This window comes from Rhamphochromis sp. 'chilingali' (assembly GCF_963969265.1).
Source record: "Rhamphochromis sp. 'chilingali' genome assembly, chromosome: 21".
Classification (NCBI taxonomy): domain Eukaryota; kingdom Metazoa; phylum Chordata; class Actinopteri; order Cichliformes; family Cichlidae; genus Rhamphochromis; species Rhamphochromis sp. 'chilingali'.
Genome location: NC_137949.1, coordinates 2564409 through 2584931, shown reverse-complemented (window position 1 = coordinate 2584931; position 20523 = coordinate 2564409). Strand labels below are relative to the sequence as shown.

General features: G+C 41.3%; 1 long non-coding RNA gene across 1 annotated transcript in view; it reads left to right on the top strand.

The window, feature by feature from the left end:
• Positions 1-18688, top strand: part of LOC308389773 — a 140477-nt gene extending 121789 nt beyond the window's left edge. Inside the window, exon 2 of the long non-coding RNA XR_013970330.1 lies at positions 18461-18688. This is a non-coding gene — a long non-coding RNA (uncharacterized lncRNA). The remainder of the gene's footprint in view (positions 1-18460) is intronic.
• Positions 18689-20523: the final 1835 nt, after the last annotated feature.

Below are 20523 nucleotides of genomic sequence, written 5' to 3'. Positions count from 1 at the left end.
GGGGAAATTACAGTGAGAACATGTGGAGGCTGTTAGGTGGATAACATAATGAGTTCAGTGCATTGATGTGACACTGTCCTGAAGGATTGTTATTCTTTATGGTTAAAGAAATTGCACTAATTAATTCATATTTATTATAAATAATACTAATTATACATCTTGCTTCCATGTTTGTATCCTGTGTCACTAAAAATACATTTTATTTTAATTTTATATATTGATCAATGACCTGCAGAATCTCCTTATCATATTAAGTGATTCATAATTGTCACTTTATGCTTTCTCCATCTCTAAAGTGATGACATCCTTGCATTACATCCTTTAATGGCGGGGATAGCTCAGTAGGTAGAGTGGTTGCCCCATGATCGGAAGGTCGGGGGTTCGATTCCCCTTAACAGCTACCCTGAGGTACCCCTGAGCAAGGTACCGTCCCTACACACTGCTCCCCGGGCGCCCAATGGCTGCCCACTGCTTCACTGAGTGAATGGGTTAAATGCAGAGAGCAATTTCCCCACGGGGCTCAATAAAGTACAATAATGTACACACTTTCTTCTTCTTTAGGTTCATTTTCTGCAGGCAGGTTTCTGACAGAGAACAGACAGATTTACACTATAACATGCAGATGGACACATAAAGAAATGAAAAATGACATGTATGTGCTAACTTTCTAAACACTTTGTTACATTTATGATAAAGTAGATTAAACACATTTATGTCGGCCTTGGCTCATAGTTCTTGTCTTTAAATGAACTTTGTCTGTGTGTGTTTCAGGTCCTGCACTCTCAAAGACTGAATGAACCAGCATTGCAGCCATGGGTCACTGTGAGCATCACAGGGAAGGTTGAAGCCGCCCACTGCACCTGTAAGGCCGGAGTCGCAGAGACCTGCAGCCATGTCGCTGCTCTTCTGTTTAATGTAGAAGCAACAGTGTTGATCCGTGGCACAAGGACTGTTACAGATGAACCTGCATACTGGGTTTTGCTGGGTAATATGACCAAGATACAGCCAGAGGTTGGCCATAAGATAGACTTCTCCTCTTCAGCTGCCCAAAAAAAGGCTCTCAATCAAAACATAAACAGACCATCTGTAGTGACGGGGAAAAGGAGGGGTCCTCAAAACAGAAAAATCCCACCTGCTACTTTGGAGGAGTCGTCACTGCTATTGGATACTTTGCTGGAACACAGTAAAGCTGTGGGTTGTGGGAATGACCCATAATGTTTTATCTAGGGGTCTACATTTATGCCTGTAGTGCACTGCCGTGTAAATAATTTGCATTTACTGAATATGTACTGACTGAGTCCCACTGTTCAAAAGTTGAATAAAGAAACAAACAAATTTTTGCCTCTTTTTTATTAAAACCACTTTATAGAACATCACATCAGTTACAATGTAGAATCCATGTCATTTATAGTTTACAAATGGCAAAATGTTTACACAAAATCATGAGTGTTTACATGACATCACCCACTACTAACATTATTTACTGTATCTTTTGAAAAAATACAGCAATTTTAACAGCACAATACTTAAGAATATTTAACAGGAGCAGGTTTCATTTTTCCCTGGTTTTATTATCACACTGTTCACCAAAACGCAGCAAACCTTCACCATCTTATCCAGGAGGGTCAACTCTTCACCCTCACATGGAAGAAGTAATCTGATTGGCATGGTGGTATGTTTGCAGCAGGTCCCTTGTGTAGCGCTGGAACCCAGTCATGATGTTTCATCCATTTCATAGGCTGGTTTGCTGCAATAATGCCAAATAATTAGCATCTCTATAGATAGAAGGTAGTTCTGCAAAATCACTCAGTAGGATGTTTGTTCTAACTTGCTATGACCTCAGAGCGCATAGAAAATAAAACTAATAGGCTATAAAGATATGAACATATTTAGAACTTACCGGAATGAAAATGTCAGGAGCACCAACAGATATTTGGAGATGGAAGAGAACTGGATATCAGCTCGTCTCACAGCTGCTATCCAGGCTAGACGCCTTCGTTTGGTAACATCGATACACGAGCTGCGTCATGTTGCTTCCAGGTGGGGAAAGAATTAAAAGATAAACCCTTTTCAAGCTTATTCTCTTGCCGGTCGTGCGATCGAACATTGCAGCCGACCACACATCAAATACGAACCATGGCTGTTGTGTGTGACTTCGCTCCCTTTTCACTTGCGCTAGACCCCCAAAATGGCGGATCGGGCCAAAATCCTTTCTACGCCCACTCCCCGTGACATCACGCTCCAAAGCCCTATTGTTTTAGTTGCTTTTGTTGAACTGCTTGGCCATATTTTTGGAGCTAGCATGCAGAGCATGCAGAGTTAGTTTTACTAGCTTTAATATTTTGATGTTGTGTCCCCTAAAAAACCCTTTAAATACGTCATGAAGGCTGATGTTTGTCTGAAATAATCGAATAAATTATGCATCTGTTTTTTCCCACATAACCTATAACAACCTACAATGGTCATTAACCACTTGTGCTGTAAATATCCATCCATCCATCTTCTACTGCTTATCCAGGTCTGGGTTGCCCAAGCAGAGAAGCCCAGACCCTCCCTCCCTTGCTCATCTTTCCTCTCAAATTATAGACCCCCACAAAAATATTAAAGGTGGGAACCAACATCCTTCTCTGCCAATCTAGATGCACTGCCCCAGATCTCCATGTGATATGGCAGAGTTGTGTCAACTAAGATAGCCCTACAACATCCAGTAACTGATTATAATTTGGAAGATCGTGGTTCAGGGGTTGGGAAGCTCATCTTGTAACCGGAAGGTCGCCGGTTCGATGCCCAGCTCTGTCTGTCCTGGTCGTTGTGTCCTTGGGCAAGACACTTCACCTACCGCCTACTGATAATGGCCAGAGGAGCCAATGGCGCGATATGGCAGCCTCGCTTCTGTCAGTCTGCCCCAGGGCAGCTGTGGCTACAACTGTGGTTTGCCTGCACCAGTGTATGAATGTGAGAGTGAATGAATAGTGGAATTGTAAAGCGCATTTTCATCCATACTGACATCATGCAGATGCTGCGCATTGATTATCTGATCCTCCCATTCCACCACATCCCAAAAGTTCTCTACTAGACTGCGATCTGGTAACTGTCAACCAAATCCAAGTACAGTGAACTCATTGCCATTTTCAAGACACACGTTTGAGATTATTTAGAGTTTGTCACATGGTATGTTATCCTGCTGCAAGGAGACATCACAACATGAGTACACTCTGGGCATAAAAGGATGGAAATGGTCAGCAACAATACTCAGATAGGCTGTGGCATTTAAACAATACTCAGATAACTGCTACTGAGGGGCCCATTTCTGCCAAGAAAATATCCCCCATACCATTACACCGCCAGCCTTAACCAGTGAACAAATCAGGATGAGATCATGGGGTGCACACTGAACCTATCAGCCATGTGTGGCGGAAAACCAAATTCATCAGAAAAGTAGTTATCTGAGTTACAGTTACCTTCCTTCTAGCTCAAAACAGTCTAACCTCTAGCATCAACAAGACATTGTCACACAGAAAACTGCCACCCACTGGATACAGAAATTCTAGAAAATTATTGATTCAAAATATTTTAGATGGAAAACAAGTTTCTGAAATACTGCCCATCTGGCACCAACAATCATGTCACCTTCAACGTGATTTAAATTACTTTTCTTCATTATTCTGACACTGGGTTTGAACTTCAGGTTATCTTGGCAATGTCTAGATGCATTTCCAAAAGGTTGATTCTGTTCATCTGGACGTAGCGCTATGTCCAGATGAACAGAAGCAACCTTTTGGGATTTACTTACCTGGATGATTGAGCATCAAAACCGTCTAGATGCATTAAGTTGCTGCCATTTGATAGAAAAGATATTTGCATTAACTTTGGTTTACCTGATAAAGTGGCCAATAAGTGAATAAATACAAAAACTTTTCAAGCAGCAGGGCTAAGAGTTATGGCTATGCTTAACCCAAATCTAGCTCTAACCCCTCACCACTAAATCAAATGCATTAAATTTTGTGTAATTTACAAGCATGTGATATTCCTTTCATTCACATTTTTTTTAAAAACAGTAACTTTTTAACACTAAGGGAGGTTTATCAATTGGGGTGGTACGTGAACTTGTCCCTTAGTGTAATCAATTTTTAGTACACTGTTTCTTTCTCAGTTATGTTCTTGCATGAATGTGATGTTAAGTATGTTACTTGAGTTGCATACTTTCCTGCAGGAAGGCTTGTTCCTGGGACTTTACAGTTTAACGTTTAAAATCCCTAAACTGTATGACGGTTTCTACTGCTTGTGTAGCTAATGATATTCTACATTAAGGCAACAAGGCATTATATTTTGAACAGGGATGAGCAATGTGCATCACAGTATCTTCTTTGGTATTTCATAATCAGCATTATTGCCTAACCATTCTGGACTCTGTGGCACCATTAATAACCAGGAAGCCCAAGGCTGAAACTGACCCTTGGTTTAACGACACCACTCGGGCTGTGAGGGGGGAGTGTCATAGAGCTGAATGCAGATGGAAGAGGGACAAACTGCAGGTGTCTCTTCAAATTCTGAAGGACTGCTGGCACCTCTATCAGGATACGGTCAAAGAGGCTAAAAGAAAATATTTCTCTAAGATCATTTCATCCAACAGTCACAGTCCACGTGTGTTATTTAAATCTATTGACTTAGTCTTAAATGCTCGACAAAGTGGCTGTTTGGAGGCCTCTCATAAACTGTCTAATGATTTTATGTGTTTTTTCATTGACAAGGTTGCAACCACGTGGGCTCTCATTTCTTCCCCCGAGTCCGACCCCTCTGTCTTGATCCCTTGCCCTCCCTGCTGTTTTTAACCAGTTTGAGCCTGTGACTCTTTCTTATTTAGAGGATGTGGTTGGCCACCTGAGGCTCTCTGGTTCCCCAAATGAACCAATTTTTTAAGGAGATTTTTCCTAGCATAGGCCAGGCTGTTCTTACTGTTATAAACAGCAGTTTAATATCTGGTGTAGTCCCTGCTAATTTTAAGCATGCAGTAGTACAACCCTTGCTTAAGAAACCTGCCCTGGACCACACTGTATTGGCTAACTACAGGCCTCTCTCCAAGTTGTCTTTTATGTCTAAACTCTTAGAGAAAATTGTACACTGGCAATTGATGGATTTTTTTAAACGAGAATGGTATCCCAGAGGTCTTCCAATCAGATTTTAAAAACTTTCATAGCACTGAGTCAGCAGTCTTAAAGGTTTTTAATGATAACTTCCTTACCTGTGATTCTGGTAATCACGTTGTTCTTGTCCTTCTTGACCTAACAGCTGCTTTTGACACTGTAGACCACAACATTTTACTGTCTCGCTTGCACCATATTGCAGGAATTCATGGTACTGCTTTGAAATGGTTTAGGTCTTATCTTTCTAACAGAACTTTTAGTGTTAACTTTTTAGGATATGAGTCTTCCTCTGCCACTTCTCAGTCTGGGGTCCCGCAGGGCTCAATTTTAGGGCCTCTGTTTTTTTCATTATATTTACAGCCCCTGGGAACCATCCTCAGAAGGCATGGAATATCCTTCCACTGCTATGCTGACGACTGTCAGATCTATCTGCCTCTGAAGCAGAACGATGCCTTCTCTATTAAGCCACTTCTAGCATGTCTAGAAGACATTAAATCTTGGATGTCCCTAAACTTTCTAAGTTGTAATTCAAGCAAAACTGAGGTGATTCTGTTTGGTCCTAGCGGACCTTGTGAACCCTTCGCTATTGATTTGGGACCCCAGGCAGAGTATTTTAAATCTGTTGTTACAAACCTGGGTTTTAAGATGGACAGTGATTTTAAATTAGACAGTCAAATTAGGGCTACTGTCAAGTCCAGTTTTTATTATTTAAGGCGCTTGGCAAAGATAAGACCCATTTTATCTCAGCCGCATTTTGAAACAGTAATCCATGCTTTTATTTCATCTCGTTTAGATTACTGTAATGCATTGTATTGTGGAGTTAGTCGGTGTCTTCTCTCTCGTCTGCAGCTGGTCCAAAATGCTGCTGCACGACTTTTAACCAGAACTCGCAAAAGAGAGCACCTAACTCCCATCCTTGCTTCACTCCATTGGCTGCCTGTATATCTTAGAGTTCATTTTAAAATTCTCATGTTTGTTTTTAAATGCTTAAACAGTCTTACCCCAATTTACCTCTCTGAGCTTCTGCATCCTTACTCACCCCCAGGTCTCTCAGGTCAGCTGACAAGCTGCTCCTGGAGGAACCCAGGTCCAAGAGAGAGCTCAGAGGGGGCGGGGCCTTCTCTATTGCTGCTCCTAGTCTTTGGAACAATCTTCCCCAGCACATTAGAGAGGCCCCTTCACTGTCCACTTTTAAAACACATCTTAAAACCCTTTTTACTCATTGGCTTATGACACAGTCAGACCCTCATTTTATTGTTTTAAATGTAATTCTAATTATCATTTTATACTATTTTATTATTGTCTTTGCTATTTGTGCCAATTCTATTGTTTTAAATGTTATTTTAATTATCATCTTTTTTTTTTAAATATTTTCCTCTATTTTATATTATTTCTTTTTTTTTTTTAAACTTGTTTAGTGTATATTTTCTGGCATGTCAAGTGTACAGCACTTTGTGTTCAGCTTGGGGCTGATCTGAAAGTGCTATATAAATAAATTGCTTGCTTGCTTGCTAGCATTCCTGGTGCAGGATTTTTATCACTCTTAAGTGTAACCCAGGAAGCTCTCTTCTGGACAATTCAGCTCTTTACTGTCACCCATTTTTTCAAAAGAAGATAATAGCAACTCGACCCTCTCTAGCAGGTTTACTTTCACAGATTGTTTACTTGTAATTTTGTCTCCAGTACAGAAGTTGAATCTGGTAGTAGTTGTGTGTGTACCAGAGCTCAGCTGTGTTGTCTACTTGTTTTCTACTCCACTCAGTCAAGTACTCAAATAACAGCTTGAATGTTTGTAATAAACAAGTGTAAATTGCTAGTTTAGTATCACGATGAAGAAAGCTAACTGCCCAATCAAAGGTCATTGATAGCCAAAGGCCTAAATTATTATTATTTTTGTTCAAGAGAATAGTGACATTTGTAGGTGTGAATTCATTATTGTTGAACTTGAAATTTCGAGGTTCTACAAGCAAACTGATTTTTTTTTAGTATATATATGAGTATATACATATTCTCTGCACTCAGTGCACAACAATCCCTATCTGACTGAAAACAGTACATGTAGTATAGTACATGACGTGCCTTGTATGAGTAAAATTTTACTTTACATCTGGCCTTGGCTTTATCTTTGTGTCCCCTAGGCTAGGTGGAAATATCATTCACTGCTACTGTCTAAACCAAAACATTTCGGAAGGGCTAGCAGTGGGCGTGAGGCTGGTAAATGGTACTACACGCAATAGATGCTGCTCTAGGCGACTGACACATTTATGGCTTCCAACCGGTAGTTGAGTCGGAGGTGGCAGGATGGATACACAATGAGCTGACATTTACAGAGCCAGCAGAACTGGCCCCAAAGGGTATAAAGAGGAAACCCCCCCCCCCCCCCCCCCCCCCCCCAACAATTCTAATACTGTATCAGAGCAGATTTGAAGGGTAAAAGCAAGTCTTGATGAAAATCACTTCCAATTGGTTGCTTGGGACTGAAAATGATGCTATGTATGACATTGCATATTGTCCCATTTTAAGAAACTGGTGTTCACGTGTCATATATTGCTGAATTGTTGCTGAATGATGCTCTAGGACTCAAAATCTAAAATCTATCCCAATCTACTCTAAATATCTGTGTCTATCTATCTATCTTTGCCAACTTTTAAAAAACTAATTGAAGAAATGAAGAAATGAAATAACAAATATATAAATTTGTACATATTTCTGGCCAGACATATAACCCTACTTTTAGTATTATTTTCTTCATTATTTTCTTTTACTATTATTTAACAAAATAAAAGTGCAGGCATGTAAACACACATTTCAAATGGTTTTCTTTATAAATATGCCAATCACTCATCATATTTGTCTTTTCTGTTGATATTTTCTTAAAGTTACAACAAAAATGTACAAAACGCAGTGAGCTGTGTAACTGACAGGTCTTCTGCTTGTACTGTCTTCATAAAAACTTTTAAAAAAGAAGCTCAAAACAGAAGTATACATTTGTAAGCAAATGTAAACATATACTCCTTCAGCAAAAATAAAATGTTTTGCTTCCTTTTAAAGAAATTATTGTAACACTCATTCAACAAGCAAATCAGCCCTGAGTCCATTTGTGCTTTATTTCTTGCCAGATCCTTGTCAGTTCTTCTACTCACTTAGCTAAGCCACATTTACTCTGACAGATGTAACTCTGAGTACAGTTTCAAGACTGGGATCTGTAAGCCTTGACCTGTACTTCTTTTAAGAAGCATTTCAGGACAGCGAATTGCAACAATCCTCCTATAATGTAATACACAAAATAACACAAATAGAAATTAATAGATAAACAGATAAAAGATTTGCATGAGGAAAAAAAGCGCCAAATCCCAACAACAGTCGCCTCAAGGTGCTTTATATTGTAAGGTAGACCCTACAATGAAACACAGAGAAAATACCCAACAATCATATGACCCCCTATGAGCAAGCACTTTGGGGACAGTGGGAAGGAAAAACTCCTTTTTAACAGGAAGAAACCTCCGGCAGAACCAGGCTCAGGGAGGGGCGGCCATCTGCTGCGACCGGTTGGGGTACTTCCTAAATTCAGTGCCCACTCCTTTTTGAAATAATTAATTAAATCTTTTTCTTTAAGTAACAATGTATTAAATATCCAGCTCCTAATTGGTGGTGTAACTCTTTTCTGTGTCAAAAAGAGAGACCATGCAAGATTACTGATAGTGATGCATCTGTTCCCAACTTGCTCTGTGAATTATTGTCTTTCCCTCACTCAGGGCTTTTTTTATGCTCACGCATGTACAATCTCCTGCTCGCTCTTTGCTGCTCTTTTTTTCACCAGCGAGTGGTGCTTTGTTTACAATTTTTGGGGTGCCTCTAGTAAATTTGAGGAACAATAAGGAACAACACACCAAAATAAAGTACAAAATAATAACAGCAATGAAACTGTAACTACTCAAACTCATTTAGGGGCAATTTTCAAATGTAAAAATACAATTTAAAACCATAATAACCTTGGTTACACACAGGTTGGTCAGTCTTATCTTGCAGTCTCGAGTGACTGCTCTATGTACCAGTAGCTAGTGTTTTGCCACCCTCATGTTTATGCCAAGTCCCTTCTGGGCCAGTTAGCCATTCTCAGTGTGTTTCATCCATTATCAGCTGGTTCATTTGTGCTGCCAGGCACTCATGGAGTGCAGTTAATTTTTTAAAATAGTAAATATCCACACTTTTTAATGTATACGTCCCAAATTACAGTTTCTGGTTAATTTTAGTGGAAAGAAAGACTAGTGACATTTTCAGCCTATTACGTTTATAGTTCTTAAAGATATTCATGTGCAAGCATTGCCTCAGGTTTCAATGTGTAAAAAGCCTGAAAGTTGGTCGACAGACCATTTTTCAAAAATAATTATGCAAAAATCAATATACATGGTCAAAGTTTGGACGTACATTTTTTTATGCAAATTGGATATCAACTGGAGCAGGAAATGCTCTAAAACTTTGCTCATTTGAGATGGAATACTGATTTGTTAAAATTTGTGGACCTAATTAAATGTCACAGTCCACAAATACTATATAAATCATGAAAATACACTCTTACCAGGAAATATACACAAGAAGGGAGGTTATATTTTGAGGGGAAAGTATAATTTAAAATTTTGTAAATCATGGACAACAGTGAAAACTTTTTGTTTCTGTGGAGTCAAACTATAAAATAGTATTTCAGTAGATCCACAGCAATTTTCACACGTTTCCCAGTTTAAGAAAAGTTATTTAAAAAAGTAATTTTCCAAAAATACTGCCATGAAAGTCAAGCCTCTGACCTGTACTGAGCAATCTACACTCCTACCTTCAGTTATGGTCAGAAACTGTGGATCGTGCTCAAAGTAAAGATTTCATGGATATATCAGCAGCATAAATGATGAACACCTCACCTCAGATGTCCACTGGCCACCTCCTAGGGGATATGTGTCAGTATGTTCAGCTGAAAGGAGATCTCAGAGCAAACAAGTTGCACAGGGGGGGCACCTTCCCCATTTCCTCTTGGGTGTTCAAAGTGCCCTTTTCATGAGGCATTTTTAATTTTTTTTAATGTGTGTCTGTATGGAGTCCTGCCAGTGCCCCTCAACAATAACATTTAACTATTAGATTCAAGATTCAAGGTGTTTATTGTCAATATAACAATAAACACTGTACACCATGGTGCATTTATAAGAGTATACATATATGTATATATGTACAGTGTTGGGAAGGTTACTTTTAAAATGTATTCTATTACAGATTACAGAATACATGCCCCAAAATGTATTCTGTAACGTATTCCGTTACGTTACTCAATGAGAATAACGTATTCTGAATACTTTGGATTACTTAATATATTATCATGCTGTTTACAACTACGTGAATGTACTATTGCTGTGATTTATTACTGTTACTGAAGGTCCACGGCTCCGAACCCGTAGTAAAGGGACCTCTGACTAATACGGCGGGGTCCCTGTCGGCTCGTAGCCGAAAAATAGCTTTACTTTGTTGTCTGGGTCAACTTTGCTAGCAGAGACAGAGAGAGGCGTTGAAAGGCTGCTCCAACGGAACTTATTGTTTCGGAGGAAAACACGAACACAGTGTACAGTCGAGTCTTAATAGCTTACTTACAACTGGGCTCGTCAGGCTCTCTTCTTGGCTGAAGTGGTTGTTATTATATTTACATGCTTCCAGCTCCCGTTTTTGCTCGATGACAGCTCGTACTTTTCCTTTTTCTCCCTCCTCGCGCTCACAGACACATAACGGGTATGGCAGTCCATTCTCCCTGCAGCACGGACTACACTGCCCATCAGGCTACATTCTTTAGAGCTTGTAGCATTCTGCCTATTAGCTTAGCACAACAACAACAACGAAAAGGCGCTCTCTCACCCAGGAAGCACGCAGAGCAAGAGCGTCACCCTGTAACCATGGCAACCGTAACACTGCCGCCTGGAACAACAGAACGTAGCTGTCAAACAAAACCCAAACAGTCCTGACCCGCGACAAAATGAAACAGGAAAGTACCGCAGTGTAATCCATTTATTTCAACAAAGTAACTGTATTCTGAATACCACCTTTTTAAACGGTAACTGTAACGGAATACAGTTACTCATATTTTGTATTTTAAATACGTAACGGCGGTACATGTATTCCGTTACTCTCCAACACTGTATGTATATATAACAAAACACCCAGCACGCCCCTGCGGGCGGTTTATCCTTCAAGCTCGGGTCCTCTACCAGAGGCCTGGGAGCTTGAGGGTCCTGCGCAGTATCTTAGCTGTTCCCAGGACTGCGCTCTTCTGGACAGAGATCTCCGATGTTATTCCCGGGATCTGCTGGAGCCACTCGCCTAGCTTGGGAGTCACCGCACCTAGTGCTCCGATTACCACGGGGACCACCGTCACCTTCACCCTCCACATCCTCTCGAGCTCTTCTCTGAGCCCTTGGTATTTCTCCAGCTTCTCGTGTTCCTTCTTCCTGATGTTGCTGTCATTCGGAACCGCTACATTGATCACTACGGCCGTCTTCTTCTGTTTGTCTACCACCACTATGTCCGGTTGGTTAGCCACCACCATTTTGTCCGTCTGTATCTGGAAGTCCCACAGGATCTTAGCTCGGTCATTCTCCACCACCCTTGGGGGCGTCTCCCATTTTGACCTCGGGACTTCCAGGTTATACTCGGCACAGATGTTCCTGTACACTATGCCGGCCACTTGGTTATGGCGTTCCATGTATGCCTTGCCTGCTAGCATCTTGCACCCTGCTGTTATGTGCTGGATTGTCTCTGGGGCATCTTTACACAGCCTGCACCTGGGGTCTTGCCTGGTGTGATAGACCCCAGCCTCTATGGATCTTGTGCTCAGAGCTTGTTCTTGTGCTGCCATGATTAGTGCCTCTGTGCTGTCTTTCAGTCCAGCTTTGTCCAGCCACTGGTAGGATTTCTGGATATCAGCCACCTCCTCTATCTGCCGGTGGTACATACCATGCAGGGGCCTGTCCTTCCATGATGGTTCCTCGTCTCCCTCCTCTTTCTTGGGTTTCTGCTGCCTGAGGTATTCACTGAGCACTCGGTCAGTTGGGGCCATCTTCCCAATGTATTCTTGGATGTTCGTTGTCTCATCCTGGACTGTGGTGCTGACACTCACCAGTCCCTGGCCCCCTTCCTTCCGCTTAGCGTACAGCCTCAGGGTGCTGGACTTGGGGTGAAACCCTCCATGCATGGTAAGGAGCTTTCTTGTCTTTATGTCAGTGGCTTCTATCTCCTCCTTTGGCCAGCCTATTACCCCAGCAGGGTACCTGATCACGGGCAGGGCGTACGTGTTGATGGCCCGGATCTTGTTCTTACCATTCAGCTGACTCCTCAGGACTTGCCTGACCCTCTGCAGGTACTTGGTGGTTGCAGCTTTTCTAGCGGCCTCTTCATGGTTCCCATTCACCTGCGGGATCCCCAGGTACTTGTAACTGTCCTCTATGTCTGCAATGTTGCCTTCTGGTAGTTCAATCCCCTCAGTTCTGACTACCTTCCCTCTCTTTGTTACCATCCGACTACACTTCTCCAGTCCGAATGACATTCCAATGTCATTGCTGTATAGCCTGGTAGTGTGGATCAGTGAATCGATGTCTCGTTCACTCTTGGCATACAGCTTGATGTCATCCATGTACAGGAGGTGGCTGACAACTGCTCCGTTCCGTAGTCGGTATCCGTAGCCAGTCTTGTTAATGATCTCACTGAGGGGGTTCAGGCCTATGCAGAACAGCAGTGGAGACAGAGCATCTCCTTGGTAGATCCCGCACTTGATGGTGACTTGTGCTATGGGCTTGGAGTTGGCCTCTAGTGTTGTACGCCACATCCCCATTGAGTTCCTGATGAAGGCTCTTAGGGTCCCATTGATCTTGTACAATTCTAGGCATTCCAGTATCCAGCTGTGGGGCATTGAGTCATAGGCCTTCTTGTAATCAATCCAGGCAGTGCACAGGTTGGTCAGTCTGGTCTTGCAGTCTCGACTGACTGTTCTGTCTACCAGTAGCTGGTGTTTTGCGTCTCTGGTATTCTTGCCAATTCCTTTCTGTGTCCCGCTCATGTATTGACCCATGTGCCTGTTCACCTTAGCCGATATGATGCCTGACAGGAGCTTCCATGTAGTACTGAGGCAGGTTATTGGTCGGTAGTTGGAGGGGACCGCTCCCTTCTTGGGGTCCTTGGGGATCAGGACCGTCCGACCTTCGGTTAGCCATTCCGGGTGTCTCTCGTTAACTAGCAGCTGGTTCATTTGTGCTGCCAGACGCTCGTGGAGTGCAGTCAGCTTCTTCAGCCAGTAGGCGTGAACCATGTCGGGCCCTGGTACTGTCCAACTCTTCATACTGGAGACCCTTTCTTGGATATCTGCCACTGTGATGGTTACTGGACCCTGTTCAGGGAGGTCGCTGTGGTCTGCCCTCAGATCCACCAGCCACTGAGCATTGCCGTTATGGGTTGCGTCCTTCTCCCATATGCTCTTCCAGTATTGCTCCGTCTCCAGCCTTGGTGGTGCTGTTCTCTAGTTATTATTGTTCCCTTGCCACTGAGAGTACACCTTTGCTGGTTCTTTGGAGAACAGCTGGTTTATTCTCCTGCCCTCTATCTCTCTGGTGTACCTCCTCAAGCGGCTGGCCAAGGCTGTGAGTCTTTGCTTGGCAGTTTCCAAGGCCTCAGGTATGGACAGCTTGCTGTATTTATTATGCACCTTCTTTGTCGCAACTTTCTGCAACTCCGTTAGTTGGCTAACCTCCCTCCAACAACAGGGCGTTGTTGGAATGCTACTACGCAAGTAACCCCGGCGGAAGGGGCTACATGAATAGGATGAGGGACCTATGGATTCTTCGATACCCAACATCCACAATGACGGCGAAACAACTAGTAGCTCAGTGTTCCAACATTCGAAAGAAGGGACTGCTCTCACAGCTAGAGATTGACGAGGTACAACACAAATGCTACGGCAAGGAGGAGTCAGGACGCCAGGTCAGGAGGGAGATATCATCACCCCCACCCGAGTATATATATATATATATACTCGGGTGGGGGTGATGAAACCCCATACTCCCGCAACACCTCCCACAGGACACCCCGAGGGACACGGTCGAATGCCTTCTCCAAGTCCACAAAACACATGTAGACTGGTTGGGCAAAATCCCACGCGCCCTCAAGTATCCTCGAGAGGATAAAGAGCTGATCCAGTGTTCTGTGACCAGGACGAAAACCGCATTGTTCCACCATCGCAATAATCTAGCTAACAGTAAATAACAGTAAATACTAAATAATGAATGTTATTGTGCAGGATGCAAGACCGACAACGCACAATGTGCTTTGAGGTAGTAGCCAAGAAAGGTGTAGTTTGTGTCTCTGAGCACCCGTGTGTGCACCTGTGTGAGAATATAAAAAATATATCTCCAAGAGATATGAGACTAGAAATGACAAATAAATAATAACTCACTAAATTTGGGTTATGATTTATTAATCACAACTTTGCTAAATAAAAGGATCTGGCTTGCATGAGTCACATGATGATCATTAACCAATGATCACCCTTGATGACAGAGGGCGCTGGTTATGAGCCGGGAGCTCGCAAAGAGCATGCACATTTTTGGCTGCCTGGCAGTGCAGAGTGGTTACTGAGAAACACAGATTAAATGGGAGACTCAGACTGATGCCACAAAAACCATTAAGTAGGGTGTACAGTGTACACTATAGTCTACAGCACACAGGAGTATTAGGTTATTATGTACATGTTTGTAAGTGATCTTGTGGCAACAGACACATTGATACAAACGAGCGTGCTGTGTGTGCAACTGCATAAGTAGTGCTGGTCATTAGCCGTTAGCTAAGGGTAAGGGTGTCATGAGTGTGTAGCTCTGTCCACCGTTTTAGGGAACATATTCCATTTTAAAGTAAGTTACAGGGCTTTTCCCTGGTGTTCTGGAGGGCTTATTTTTCTAATATGCATATGCACATAATTATTGCAATTACAATATTCAAAAAACAAATTTTAAAGAAAATATATTAAGAAACAGATTATGTTAGAGTTACATTTAAAATATGACAAAATGCTGATTTTATAGCAGCAAAATTATTATCATCTCTACAGTTTAAACATTTAATAAGCTTTCTGCCTGCACAGAGTAGATAGTCAAACAAATTGAATCATCATAAATACATTATTTTAAATGTATTACTTAATTTTTTTATTATTTAAAATGTCACTGTATGTGCGAGTCTGTGTGTGTGTGTGTGTGTGTGTGTGTGTGTGCTTTATGTGTATAGATTTTTTAAAATTATTACTGATGATATAACATTGCCCAGACATGTCTCGTAAGGACATGAGGAGGAAACAGTGACAAAAGGACCTGTGTGAGGCTGCTAAAGGCAGTGGATCCCTCACCAAGTGGATTAAAAGGAGCACAGGTAATAATAACACATGTACCAGTTGTTGCATTGCAGAGGTATTCAAGTATAAAAACTATAAGTACAATTGCAATGTTTTGGTTCTATAACATTTTTCTATCATACATTTATTATGGATTAGGTGCAAGAGTTGTTAAGTGTGGATAATTAAGTAATAGATTAATGCAACCCAGCCTTTAAGTCTGACATCATTAGCCATTTTCAGGTCCCAAAGTCAAACGAACACTGCAGAATCACTGAGAGTTAAAAACTGTCTAAATTCTTTCATCTGTAATAAAATGATCAGTGTTGCTGCTTTACCAGGTGTAACAATTAAGTTTAACATCCAGGCATCCATGAAAACAGAATTTATTACATTTAAGACTTGTTTAATCAGCTAACATCTCTCCTATTGACTTTTTAATGTCTTTTTAATTTTAAAATACAATGTTAGGGCTTCAAGAAATAAACAAAATATACTGACATATATTTATGTCAGTATAAAGGAATTCCTTTGTTATACTGAGATGTTAACATGGAAATGAGGCATTCAGAAAGGAATGTGCTTATGCAGGACACAGCAGCCACATTCTTAACACCAAGCACTACAGATAAAAAGAAGAAAATGATCCCTCAGACCTCACTGCACTCTCCAAAGAAGCTATTTGACATGGACCCCATGGGCCTGACAGCTGTTATGTTTGGCTGAGCATAGCTCGGAGCTGCAGGGTAGAAGAATCCACCTGTGGCTGCTGTGCAAGAGCTGTTTGGTCACCCCAGGACATAAGAACACAGCAGAATATGGGAATCTGTGAGAAGCAGTTAAGAGATTAAACAATCTCTATCTTTCTTTCTGTCCTAAATTAAAATAAATTCAAGTTAAAAATGTTAAATAATTATCTACCAATATGCAGCTGTTTATGACCTGGACGCAATTTGCACTTTACCATCCTTTTGTAATAGAAACATAAAAACACATATCACAACTCCTCAAAATTAGTAGACCCCACCACCACTGTCCTACTCCCTGTCTCCCTTTTTTATTTCTATGCTTCTAGAACGTTGTAATATACATAACGACAAAATTATAAAACTGTAATTGTGATGTGATAACAGAAACTCATACACTAACTCATTCTTTTACTGCATTACTGAAAAATGCAATTAATAATTAATGATTAACACAATTAATTAAGTATAGCACTATGTAATACTTTAAAAAAAAAGCATTGTTATTGTAAATTTAGGAGTTGTAAAAAAGAAAAACATTTAACTGCACCATTTAGTTTGAGCCAACATAAAATGGGAACATTGTAAACAGAACCTAAGTAAATGTACACATTTAAGAAAGAAATGCTGATGAAAAGTGTTTTCAGAGCAGAGAACTTGGCTATGTTTGCAGACATGCTATTAGATTTTATAACCAATCCTACCTTAATATAATGTGCTCTTACTAAGTGTTCTGTGTAGTTCTATTAATATTACACAGCCTTTACCACTCCATTCCTAACCAAGTAACAAAAACACGTTTCGAGATGATAAAAATTTTGGAAGATTAAATTAAACAGCATGTTTTTGTTATTCTGGCTGTTTATTCAAAATTGTACAATGTGGTCTGTCAAATGTGGCTCCCCTTCTCTTAACTACATTTAAGTCAATTAAGCTGAAATAGGAAAACATTGCTCTTCAGAGAAGGAGATGACAATGTTGAAGATATTTGCATGAAAGAGTTTAAGCACAGGGGGGAGTCTGGTGAAAAGTTTGATTTCCCAGATGTTCATAATTAAACATCTTCTATTTGAATCGCCAGCAGGGCACTCCTTCACTTGTGTTTTTGTAGTGCCTTTTTTTGTAGGGTTTTTTTTTTTTTTGTGAAGGCAAATGCTAGAAACTTTGATACTGAATCCACCGGTATATGTTAACATTGGCAGCAACCAAAAGATTCTGGATATGCTCTTCCTATGCTTTACTGCACCTCCACTGTCCACCACCCACCATCTTCTCAGGTCGTGGAGTTCCCTTTAGCCACTGCTTGCTGAGCCGAGGGGGAGGAAGCACAGGGACGTGCATTGTGTTGCATCTTGGGGTGAAAACTTTTCTCAAGTGTCTCAGAGTTTTTAGAGAAAACATTTCATTGTGGGAGTTTTTTTTTCTTTCTTCCAAGAGGCCCATCTTGTGCGGGTGAACTGCTTTCTTCATGCTGACTCACAACACTGTCTTTGGGGCTGGAGGAGGCCTTCAGCCACCTCTGCAGTATATCCTTCCCTTGCAGCTTACTGTTTGGTGTATGAACCTCTTACCCTCCAATCTTGCACTCCTGTCCAGAGAAATCATTTGGTAAAAAGAGTATCAGGGCAAAGCTGCTTTGACTACTCCCTGGCCAGCACAGGATGAGTCTTGGCTGGATGGGAAAGGAAGATGAGGGCCGCACAAGAGGAAGGACAGAGTCAGCAAACAAGCTGTAGAACAAATAAGCCATTCATAGTGTTTATTATTAAGTTCTCTTTTCACACGTGTATGTGCTAAAACACTGATATCAACAGTACATAGTACTACACTAGTCTTCTGTTTAGCGTTGGTCATCTTTAAAAGAAAAAAATATTTCCAAAGCATTTTCATAGGTTCTCACCCACCAACAATTTCCCAAGTGGAAGCTGTGTTCTTCTGCCCTATTCTTCGGTGTTTGGTATTATTGAGCTTGAACCATTCTCTTAAAAAACTTTGTAATTGGACTGTGTATTGGACTTTCACAAGGTTGTTTACTCCAAATCTTTCACCAATCACAGTGTCAATACTGACTTTTGCTTTGCTCTCCTAAGGAGCACTTACCCCCAACTGGTTGTGACAGATAGCAGCCCCTCCCTGAGACTGGCTTCACTGGAGATTGCTTCCTTTAGGGGCAGGGATAGCTCAGTAGGTAAAGTGGTCGCCCCATGATCGGAAGGTCGGCGGTTCGAATCCACTTAACGGCTACCCTGAGGTACCCCTGAGCAAGGTACCGTCCCTACACACTGCTCCCCGGGCGCCTGCTTAGTGGGCTGCCCACTGCTTCACTGAGTGAATGGGTCAAATGCAGAGAAAAACAAGTAATTTCCCCATGGGGATCAATAAAGTATCCATTATTATTATTATTCCTGTTAAGAGTTTTTCACGTCCTAATGTAGCCAGAGTGCTTGCTCATAGGAGGTTGTTTGATTGTTGAGGTTTCTTTGTATTATTAGAAGGTGTCTACCTAACAATGTTAGGTGCCTTAAGGCGACTGTTATTGGAATTTTGGGCAATATCACTTTAAACATATATATTTAGGGCAAACACTGTGCTTTCAACACATTCTCACTTCCAATCTTTGGAACTTGTGCTTGATCTGCCAAGCCAACTGCCAACAATGCAGAGTGCTCCCATTGAATGTTATGGCGCTCCTTCATCATTGGTAATTGACAAAATGAGACCACGGCAGAAGAGCCTGTTGTCTGTATGTAAAACCATATAAATGCCATCACAGTGATGCACACATACATACATGCATATATATATATATATATATATATATATATATATATATATATATATATATATATATATATATATATATATATATGTATACATATGTGTATATTTTATGTATATATACATAATAAACAAGTACTGATAACACTGAATCATAACACCAAACATAGCCTTTGCATCCAAATTGTGTTTTCTTGTATTATTTAATTTTAGTTTTAGCTTTGTCAAGCCGTTGTGAGTAGCATGGGCGGCTTCTAATAATTGAATTCATTTTTTTGTTCTATTTCTAAGCATTGTGCTTGGGTCCCCTTTTTATCGTGACAGAACGATCCTGACAAAATTGACTCTGATCCAGTTTAACGGACACTCACCACTCAGGAAGCCCTGCTGGAGCAGCATGAGCAAATGCTGCAGGATGTAAACCACGAACTGGCAACTCTGACTCTGTTACGACCCAGGGAGGTAACATACACGAGCCCAAAGCCAGGAGGGTCAGATTAAAAAACACAAAGTTTATTACTGAAACTGAAAACTGTTAGTGAAGCAACTCACTGAAAAGAATAGTGACTGCCGCTCCCTCCCTTTCTTCAGCGTACCGGGACGCGGAATGCGGGGAGGAAGGCGAGGACTCCGCTGGGTTTCCCTTTTACACCACTTCGCTGGATTTCTTAGCTCTTTGTGACTTTTATACCGTGGCGGATGCCACTGGACTTTTAATGTTGTGTTTTATTGATTTTTATTGTGTTACCCCTTGGCCAGGGTTGTTTTAATTCGTTTTACATTTTTAACTATTTAAATATAATAAATTATATTTTAATTATACAGTTTTTTAAGCGTGTGCTTTCCCTTGGCGGCTCCACTGCTCTGTCCGTTTGGAGGAAGGTTTCCTTCCTTTAGAAAAAACACTGTGGAAATAGAATCACCTTCCCTCCGTTACATGTTTAACAAAGGTTCTGGTGCCACCACTGCCGTCCACCGGTTATTGAATTTAAAACAAGGAAAATGGAGCATGGCGGATTATTCCGTCAATATCTGGATTCTGGCTGAGGAGACCGGTTGGGGACAGGAAGCATTGGAAAGCACTCTTTTGAATAACATATGTATGAGCAGGTTACAAGAGATGTGCCTGCTTCTTTGGGTGGTTTTATATCACCATGTATCAAGGTGGATGACTGTTTACGAGTGCACCGCGGGACATGGAACTACACCTCCCATGAGCCTCAGGTCCACGGAGAAACAACCACCAGTGGGGGTGCAGCTTGAGGTGGAAGTGATTGAGAAATGGAGGATTATGGGAGCAGTGAGCAGCCCGTGCAGCTGGGAAGCTCTCGGTCAATTCCAGAGGAACAGCATCGCCGTTGGATGGCCAGTGAGGGCTTTTACTGTGACCGCAATTCATCTTAGAAAGGTTGCCAATATAAAGAATATAAGATGGGAGTAATGTGAACACTCT